Genomic DNA, 10788 nt, shown 5'->3' on the forward strand with positions numbered 1-10788 from the left:
ACAAAAGGCGGTGTGGGTTCCTCAGTGGCCCCTCTCTCGAGAAAAATTGGAAGTGGCTCAAACTCTTGTCCAGGAACAGCTGCAGCTGGGGCATGTTGAGCTTTCAGTGTCATCTTGGAATACCCCAATTTTGTGATTAGAAAGGCCTCCGGAAAATAGAGATTATCACGTGACCTTAGAGCAGTAAATGCCCAGATGCAAATTATGGGACCCATCCAAAGGGGACTTCCATTGCTCTCTGCGTTACCTGGAGAGTGGCCTGTTTTAGCTTTAGATATTAAGGATTGCTTTTTTTCCATACCTCTTTATGAAAAGGATAGGGAGCGCTTTGCCTTTACTTTGCCCTCTGTTAATCATGAAACCCCGGATGCTTGCTATCAGTGGAAAGTTCTCCCCCAAGGGATGGCTAATAGCCCAACAATTTGTCAATTGTTCGTAGGGGCTGTATTAACCCCTGTCAGGAAAAAATTTCCAAAAGTATGGATTGTCCATTATATGGATGATATCTTGTTGGCTGCTCCCTCGGTAGAGACTCTTCATAAAGTGTTTGAGCGGATAACGGAGACCTTAGCTGATAAAGGACTGATTATTGCCCCTGAAAAGGTTAAACAGACTAGTGTTGTTCAATTTCTGGGAACCATTGTTTCTCCTACTGAGATTAAACCACAAAAACTTTCCATTCGAACTGGTCATCTCAAAACACTTAATGATTTTCAGCAATTGGCAGGAGATATTAATTGGATAAGGGGGTTTCTTAATCTCCCTCGGTCAGAGTTGTTACCTTTATTTGCCATTTTGGAGGGCGACCCTGAAGTCACCTCCTCTAGATCCCTAACACCTTTAGCACTAAATTCCCTACAAAAGGTTGAGGCAGCTTTGTCTAGGGCTCAACTTTCACGGGTTGATTTAAAATTACCTATCGATTTATGTATATTAAAAACAAAAAATTATCCCACGGTGGTTCTTTGGCAAAATGGCCCCTTATGGTGGCTCCACGGTAATTCTGTGGGAGCAAAAACTGTTCAATATTTTCCTGAATTAGTGGCTAAGCAGGCAATTTTGGGTATAAAGTATTGTTTGATGCACTTTGCAAAATTTCCAGATAAATTAATTATTCCATAAACCCGTGAGCAAGTTGAAATTTTAGCAGCCACAGTGGATATGTGGGTAATTCTTATTTGCTCGTTTCCCAATGTAATTGATAACCATTATCCTAAGCATCCTCTACTTGCCATAATTAACAAAAATTTAGTGTATTTTCCTGTTGTCACTTCAAAGGAGCCCTTGGTTGATGCTCTGACCATCTTTACGGATGGATCAAAATCTGGACAAGGTGCCTTTTTTGTTCAAGGACACAAACAGCCTGTGGTCTTTAATTTTCGGCTGAATGCCCCACAGGCTGTTGAATGTGTAATTGTGCTTGAAGTTTTTAAAAGATTTGATCAACCTTTTAATTTATTTTCTGATTCATTATATATTGTAAATGCCGTTGCTTCTCTTAAAGTTGCTGCTTCAATTAAGCAGGCCAGTACAATTTCTAATGTTTTGTTACAGATTCAGTCCCTTATCTTAAACAGAAAACACTCTTTCTATATTGGACATATTCGTGCCCACTCTATGTTGCCGGGCCCGATGGCAAGGTGTAATGATTTGGTGGACCAGCCAACTCGGGCTGTGGCTCTGGTTGCTGCTGATCCTGTAAAATTGGCAAAAGACTTTCATAGATTGTATCATGTACCTGCTAATACCCTTAGGAAAAGATATAATTTGTCCAGGCATGTGGCAAGAGATATTGTTAAAGCCTGTAAATCCTGTGTTACCTTTCTTCATCCTCCCCATGTGGGGGTAAACCCCAGGGGGTTGAGACCAAACGCCCTATGGCAAATGGATGTTACTCATCTGACAGAATTTGGTAAGTTAAAATATTTACATGTGTCTGTGGACACCTTTTCTGGTGTCATTCATGCCACACCTTTGGCAGGAGAAAAGGTGTCTCATGTCAAAATACACTGCTTAGAAGCTTGGGCAGCTTGGGGAAAGCCCCTTAGACTTAAGACGGATAATGGCCCTGCTTATACTTCCCATGGTTTTCGCGCCTTTTGCGCACAAATGCAGGTTGCCCACACCACCGGATTGCCCTACAATCCTCAAGGACAAGGTACAGTGGAAAGAGCTAATAAAAGCATAAAAGAAATGCTTCAAAAACAAAAAGGGGGAATTGCTGAGTCAGCGTCCCCCAGGGAAAGACTTTCTCTTGCGCTCTTTACCCTTAATTTTTTAATTCTAAATGACAACTATCAGCCTGCCGCAGATCGGCATATGACAAGAGACCCCATGGATACTAAAGACATGGTTATGTGGAAGGATGTTATTAATAATAAATGGTATGGACCGGATCCGGTAATAACGAGATCCAGGGGAGCTGTTTGTGTTTTTCCACAGAGTCAAGCAGTACCTCACTGGGTGCCAACGAGACTGACCAGGCCGGTGGAGACTGCAGAAGAACCCCCTCTTGAAGATGCCATCCACTCGTCTCCTGATGCAGCTGATCTTAAACCAATGATGCTGTGGGCTGTTACAATTTACTGACTGGGCCTCTGCGGTGTCCTTTTTCAAAGAGCGGGTGGGAGTCAGGATGTTTTTAGCCTGCTGCCTGGGAGGATGCGTGGTCTGCCTATGGTTGGTCTGTCGCCTTCGAGCCCAAACCAGAAGTGACAAGGTTGTTATTTCGCAAGCATTAGCCGCTTTGGAGAGTGGATCCTCACCCCAGATCTGGCTGTTGGCCCTGAGAGGCAATTAAGCCTTACCATTCTGCATAGCCTTAGCACCCCGAGGGATCAGGGAATCCCATTGCACCGGGACAGGTATGCAACTTGCAATTTGGGACAGGGTGCGAGGCAAGTGCACTGCACTTGAGGAGGACCATCTCCTCAAGAAGAGCATGCTGGGTTGCAAGTGGGTTGATGCCCAAGATCCCACCTCTGCAAAAAAGGCATCGGACGGGCCTGGTCATCACTGGGGAAGGCGCGCCCCTCAGGTGAAGGCTAGTGCAAGGTCCTAATGTTTTAGACAGAGGCCCAACCTCTACTCTTACCTGTTGCCAAAAAAAAAAAGGGGGGAACTGCAGGGAGCCGGGGCGAACGCCATTACAAGGTGCCGCCCACTCCCTTGCAGCTTTGAGGTCCATATTAGACAGTGCTTGGCGGGACGGTGGGTCCTGGGCTTTGCATGTGCGTGAGCCACGTAGAGTCCCCAGCCAATCCCGTGGCACCTGGTGATGGTGAAAGGCAGATGACCAATGATAGAAAGACCCGTGTTCCTATTCCCTATATAAGCGGCCATGTTTTGGGTGCACGCTCTCTCGCGCTCAAGCTCTCCCATCAATTGAAAGGCTCTCCAATAAAGCGTGATCTGAGAAGACTCCTGGTCTGGTGGTCGTTTTTTCTCGCTGGCCGAGAAGGCGTTCGCCGCAAATAGACTCATATAGACATCGTGTGGATAAAAAAGATGTAGAGGGATATATAGACCAAAAGCTAAATAAGATTCTTAAAAGTTGGTAGAAAAAAATGGTGGGATCCTCCATTATCTAGAGGACCCCAAAGACTTCCCCCAGATCCATAGCCTTTTACAGGTGTGTACGATAAGGATGGCAAACATTGGGAAAACAACTTAGAAGAAAGAACTTCCTATTACTCTCTTTCATTTACTGAGAGACTTGCTAGATCTAGGCCTCCTTTATGCTTACTATCAAAGAAGGAACAAGAAAGATCTTATGAGACAGTTAAGGCCTCTATGGAGAAGAGTAAACGATTATGTGAAAGGGTTACAGAAAAGACACTATGAGCTTGAATTTGATATATGGCCAGATTTAACTAAGTATACTGTCTATCATGATTTTGGGCCACAAATTGGGGACCCTCTAAAGAATGGCAAAGAAGTACAATTGCTTAGAAAAGATTTGAAATGCATAAAGTACAAAACTAAACAAAAGTAACTATGAAGTAGTAGAGTTCATGCCTTTCTGTTCAGCACCTTGCCCATATGCTCTGGTTAACGGTTAATAGGTGATAAATATCGAAACCAATTGTATTTCTTAAAAATAGAGGTAAAGCCGAAAACAAGTGCCTATCATCATACCTCGTCATCCAAAAAACAAGATCAGGTGACCAGCTGGTGACCACCCCAGAACAAAGCCTTGCAGCTTTGTGTAACCTTTTGCCCTTTCTCATGGAGACTTTTTCTATAAAAGCATGTTATCCTCTGCAATAAATCACACTCAGAATTCACTCCTCTTGTGTGTGAGTTGTCTGTTTGCCATCTCCCCACCTATTCCAGTTACCTCCACAAGGTGTCCTCCGTTGTCCTGACAGAGCCGTTCCGCAGCAGAAAACATTTTAATGCATTAAAGTTTGAAAATAATTTGCAACCTGTTAATAAATGTGTAGAACACAATTATACCAACTGACAAAAGATGATATGCCTTTCATTTATGTGCTTTTGGGCTTGGTGGGTGACTTTAGGTGTGTCTACACAAGTAGAATCAGCATGAAACAAGCCAGCATTTTTTCATTTAAGATACAAGAAAAGGATACAGGTTGACCCATTGTAACAATGAGATGTACAAAACACTCTATCAGAGGCAGGGTGGAGGGAGGAGGTGGGGAGGTGTGAGGGGAAGGGTTGATAGGGGAAAAACAAAGGAGGGGGGTAACAGTGCTCAATAAGAAATGTACTCATTAACTTACGTAACTGTAACCCCTCTGTATAGTATCTTCACAGTAAAAACATATATATTAAAAAGATACAAGGAAAACTTCTGTACTTATAAGAAGTTGTATTTGTCACTCAATATCAGTAAGGTAATGGTATTAGGACCACAGGCATATTAAAATTTTGGATGCTCAAAATCTCTGCATAAACACAGTATTTTATTTACATTAGAATATGCCCAGCACCTAGTGCAGTGTAATTGCTATGAAAAATTTTGCTACATTCTATGTTTGTAATAGAAAATAAAAGTATATGCACTCCCACCAACAATGCAGGAGGGTTCCCTTCTGTCTACATGGAAATGGAAAAACTTGGAAAGAATTATATTAAGTGAAGTAAGCCAGGTCCAAAGAAACATAGGTCCCATGGTTTCCCTTATTTGCAATAACTTGCATGTGTTTGAGATAAGCAGAAACAGTCAGATAAGTTGATGTTAGGCAAAATGAACCACAAGATAAAGATTCAAATGTTTTTTCTTTCTTGCAATCATTTCTAATATATTTATAAGATGATATATTTGTTGCTTTGTATGTCCCTCCCCATGGTATAACCCGTTTTCACTGAATTTGATGTTGGTATAATTTGTGGAGGTGAAGGGAAAAACAAATAGTTTAAATAGGGATAGAGGTGAACCCATTGCAACAATGAGATGTACAAGTCATTATGACGAAAAATGAACTTTACAAATTTGGTGGGGGTAGGAGAGGGCGTGGGGGAGAGATGGATAGAGATGGGAAGGGGAAACAAAGGAGGAGACAACAATACTTGATAAGAAATATACTCAGTACCTTGCCCATGTAATTGTAACCCCTCTGTATGGTATTTTCACAATTAAAAATTTAACAAAATAAAATAATACTTTAAAAAATTATATGCACTATCAACATATACAAATTTTTTCACATAATTTTTGTCTTCATTTTGTGGATGGAATTGGGAGAGTAATTTTGAAAAGCACAAATTTCATCACCAAGATCTGTCTGCAAAATACAACAGGGATCTAATACAGCATTATTGAAAGGTATGGAACTCTGAGGAGAAATACTTGAATTGAGATATTATCAGAAAGTAGAAGCACGCAAGGACTTTTTAGAAATGCTGCTAGATTTCTCATGGAGAGCTTTCATAACACTTTGTGAAACACAAGTCAGAACCTCACTGAAGTGTAGACAGTTTCCCTCACCTTTATGTCAGGCTCAGTCATTATAAATCAACATATAGCTAATGTGGAATAATCCTCTAATAAGAAAACGATGATGGAGTGTTTATATGCAGAAAAGCTGGGAAGACTATCTTTTTCCAATTAAGACTGAAAGATTGACCCCCATCCTATTGTCCCAGGCCCATACAGACTCCAGGCAAAATCCCAGGTATGTGTGAACTCCATTGAAGTACAGGCAGGACAATCCACCTAAGCCCAGCTGTAAATATTCCATTATGGGCCCACGTGAAAGTCCCCCACCTTCCTTGACCCAGGAGCTTTTCATTAAACTCTACCTTCTTGTTCAGACCTCATATAAAAAACCAGATCCTGTCCCAGCTCCTCACACAACCTCAATCCTGCAGGAAGGGCTGTGCCCCTCGCTGTCTGTCAATGAACAGTTCTCGCCTGTTGAGTCTGATCGAGTCTGGCCTATTCATTTTCCATTCTACTCCATTTTTCTAACATATGGTTCCTACATCCAGGAATGGAAAAGTGCGAGGAATAAACTGGATGCCCTCTACGGAGGGGCAACCCACCTCTTTGTCACCTCTCATGGAGCTTCTCTGCTATTTTCCTCCTCCTTCCAAGGCCTTTCTGCATCGGGAGTTCAGAGCCCTATGAGTTTACTTTGGGCTAAACAGCCTCATGAAAGACCTCTTGGCCTTGGCCTTTGTAATTGGTGCAAGCAGGGGAGGGCCATTCTGCTGTGGCTTGCAGTATTATTGACCCCTGCATAAACCCCCTATTCTCTCTCCTTTACCCTGTCACTGGACTCTGATCTCTAGGCAGGAGGCTTTATGCCACTTGACCGACTTCACCCACCACCTGAAAGCCTTCAGGACAAAGTAACCAGCCTAGTCTGTGGAACAGGGGCCCCGACAAGGACTGCAGGACTCCAGGAATCCCTCCCTTCCTTCCTGTCTGTGGGGATCTCTTCCTGTCTGTGGAGACTCCAGGAGTCTCCACTTTCCTGACTCCCTGACTGACCACCATTAATTAGGACCTTTGGGCATGCACTCTATTAATTATTGGGTTCCATCCGTCTGCCTTCTCAAAACACCAAGGATGCCTGGAGAAATGGGACAGGCTCCAAAATCATACCAAATTTTCCAAATAGTCTCCCAGAGACACCTCATTAGCATGCCTGCAGTTTAATCTTAAGACTCTGGGTTGACTAATTTACAGTAAAAAAAATGCTTCATATATCCCTCCCCCATGGTATAATCACTGTTTTCACTGCATTTGATGTTGGTGTAATTTGGGCAGGGGAAGGGAAATAATTTTAATAAGAATACATGTGTACCCATTGCACAATGACATGTACAAAATGCTATGTCAAAAAAATGAACTTTACAACTTTGCGGAGGGGGTGGGAGAAACATGGATTTGGGAGGGCAGGGATTGTAGGGGGAAAAAAAGGAAGAGGCAACTATGCTAGGTAAGAAATATACTCATTACCTTTCTCATTTAATTTTAACCCCTCTGTATGTTAATTTCACAATAAAAATTATTTTTTTTAAATGACTTGTTTTTCTACCAAAATCTGGTCTCCTTACCATGGCCACCACTGGCCTAAATTTGTAACTTTAGGTTTTAATTTTAATGATTTAAACAATTCTCCAACGAAATGATGAGGAATCCAAGGTACCTTAAACATAAGCCCTCCTCTACCTCTGCTCCAGAAAACTTGCCCTCTGCTTGTTCTGTTCTGTCCACCAAGTCCTTCTCTGACCTCTACTCCAGAGGTCCCCCTCCCTGCTCTCCTGCCTTACTAACCCAGCACTTCTCTGCCAATGGCCTCGCAATCATCTCCTCTAAAAATGTAACTCCTTATCTTATCGCAGCTCAGTCTGTCTCTCACCCACTTCTCTCACCCCCTCCCTTTCTCTCTATCTCTTTTCTTTGATGACCTCCAGCACCAAAGATCCTTATCTCCTTCCCTGCTCTTCTAACTACACTCTTGCTATTTGCAGTTGGTCCAGATTTTCTAGGCTAAAACTATCTGTTTCAAGCAAACTCCTTCTGCTAATCCCTGTCCCTCTGCTCGCCTGTCTGCCTGCCTGTGTAGCTGACACAAGGTAGGGGTGGACTTAGGCCTCCAAAGGTAAAACAACAAGCTAACAGCCCTGTTAAATATCACTGTAAACAAACTACTCCATATGTATACATTTCTCAACCCTTTTCTATATCTAATACACCTTTTTCCCTTCCAGACCCTAATTAAATGGGTCCGCTACTCTGGACCTTTCGCTAATTGTCACTGACAGTGGATAGCTGGCAAACACACTGAGGACACTCCTCTCTCCATTTACCACCTTGAAATCCCATAATCGGAACAAACCAGTCCTTGTACTTTTGGGGACTTAAACAATAATCCAATCCTTTTCTCTTTCCTGAGACAACTCAGTTCAAAGTCTAGATTCTTGATTTCTCCTCAAGGAGACTTCAGAAGAGAAATCCCACCCTCTCACTTCTTCCAATAACTCTCTCTATTCAATTACTCAAACACACATTTCAATACCTTCATGATGAAGCCACATATTCCTTTAAATGTCTTCAGGTTAAAAGTTCTACCTATTCTCCTTACAAACCTGTTCAGTCACCCCCTCCCCCAATTCTGTCTACAAGCCCTGGAAGCTGACACCTAGGAAGAGACAAAGGCCAAATGATGGGTTTTTCTATAACCCCCACTCTTCCATCAACCTTACTGCTCTCTCCTCTTCACTCTTCTAGGGGTTAATATATTCAATTCATATACTAATCTGCCTCATCACCAAAATTGATTTAAAGATTTTCTGCTTTTTTCAATGTTTATTTAAGGGTGGAAATTATTTGTCAAAATTTGCCCTGCATTTTTTGGTATTGCCTACTTTTCTGACATTGACCACGAGGTTTTATCATATTGGGCAAAACAATATCACTTTGCCACTGGAATTCCATAAAACTTATGGCCGATTTTTTAAACAAAAACATTGGTTTAAGTGCGTGTGTGTGTGTGTGTGTGTGTGTGTGTGTGTGTGTGTGTGTGTGTGTGTGTGTGAGCATGTTCAATATAATCTCATAGTACATAAAAACTGTGTAAAAAGTAATCTTCTTCTATTTCTTAGTACTGATATTTCCTATCAAATGTGCCATTTGTTAAAAGAAAACATTTTTATCGAGGTAGTAGTAAAAGGAATGAAACCCAGCTCAGCTCCTAGCCAGCTGTGAGGAAAAAACACCAGTAAAGAGTTAAGAATTGTCTTAAAATATTTGTTCCACATATTTGTTTCTGTCTTCAGAAAGTTTGAGTATGTAGCAGATGGTATGAGTATGCCTTAAAAGGCAGCTTTTACTCCTCTGTACAGTATGTTCACAAATAAAATAAAATAAAATAATAAAAAAAAGACAGCTTTTAAGTCATTATGTAATAGTTGGCTGTGATTTACATTAAAACTAGCATGTAATTCTATATGTCCATCTAAATTTAAGTGTCTTTAACAAGTCTGTGTATAAATTTGTAAGCAACTAAACAGGAGATTTGACAATTCATCCGAGGAATGTAGTCTAGCCCTGATCCTGCCTGGGACCATCCTACCTCCATCATGGTACACTGGACTCCTGTTTGACTCCATCACACACAGATGATTCTTGGTAAAAGACTTCTTCAGATTTACAAAAACAAAGACTCTTGCGGGACGCTCTCTATCAACCTTACCCAGCTAGATCTGAAAAAGTCAGCTATGTTGTTATGCTATTGAAACATGTGAAGGCCAGGAGTGCTCCTGTAAATTTTGGTTATCAGGTTTTCCAGGCAGCCAAGCTGTGCTCAAACTCTCATCCCATCTATTGAGTTTTGTCATCAGTTCTAGAATGTATTTTTGATCAATTCTTGATAGTGTGAATGTAAGCTCTACTTGATCCCATAGATCTCCTTGTTGATTTAATTGGATGTAATAAAGGGTTTTTGTGGCAAAGATTGCAGTTCAAAGCCAGGCAGGGAAGAAAAATCGCTCTGAGACTCTATCTCCCAACTAACCACCACCAAAGAGCCAGGCTGGAAGTTGGCTCAAAAATTAACCAGCCAAATGCTAAAAGTCGCCCCATGATTCAAAGTGGTAGGGCACTAGCCTCGAGCAGAAGTGCTCAGGGAAAGTGCTCAGTCCTTGAGTTCAAAGCCCATATGCCATGCACAAGCACCTAGACCCCCAGGAAAAGGTGGAAAAGAGTAAGAGGAGATGATGTCACATCAGCTACTCTTTGCCTGCCCTTTCAAATTTAACCAGAGCCAGGAGGTCAATAGAAATAAGTTGAGAAGCTTGTCCATCTAATATCGATATCTGTCTAACTTCTAACTGGACAGTATTTATATTCTTGCCTTTGTTACCTGCTATTATAGGAAATGATCAAGGTTTCTCACCAAGCCCTTAACTATTTCAATATAGCCCTAGCTTCTGACTAGTTATGGGCTCATGACCTAATTGGAAATGTTCTGGATTGTGCTCAGGTTGTGTTTTCCTGTGTCACTGACATCAACAACTCCTTCCACCTTGCAGTCTTTTGCCTGATCTCAGCATTTACAAGTTTCTCTCTAACAGGATAAAAGCCCTCAATCAGGACCTGTGACCAAGCCAAGGCCATCCTATTACTACAGGCAACCAGAGGGTTTGCATACACTGCCCTGGACCCAGCACAGACCGGGAACTGAAAACCCAAGCCCCATTGACTTCTCCACATCCCAATGCCAGCAGGAAGTAACCAGAAAAGACCACGAGGCCCCTCCTACTTTATACTTCTTCAGGGTTCTAAATGATGGGAATCTGCTTTCTTCTCAT

The sequence above is a fragment of the Dipodomys merriami genome, unplaced genomic scaffold (genome assembly GCF_024711535.1).
Source record: "Dipodomys merriami isolate MVZ:Mamm:240054 unplaced genomic scaffold, mDipMer1.0.p SCAF_648, whole genome shotgun sequence".
Taxonomy (NCBI): domain Eukaryota; kingdom Metazoa; phylum Chordata; class Mammalia; order Rodentia; family Heteromyidae; genus Dipodomys; species Dipodomys merriami.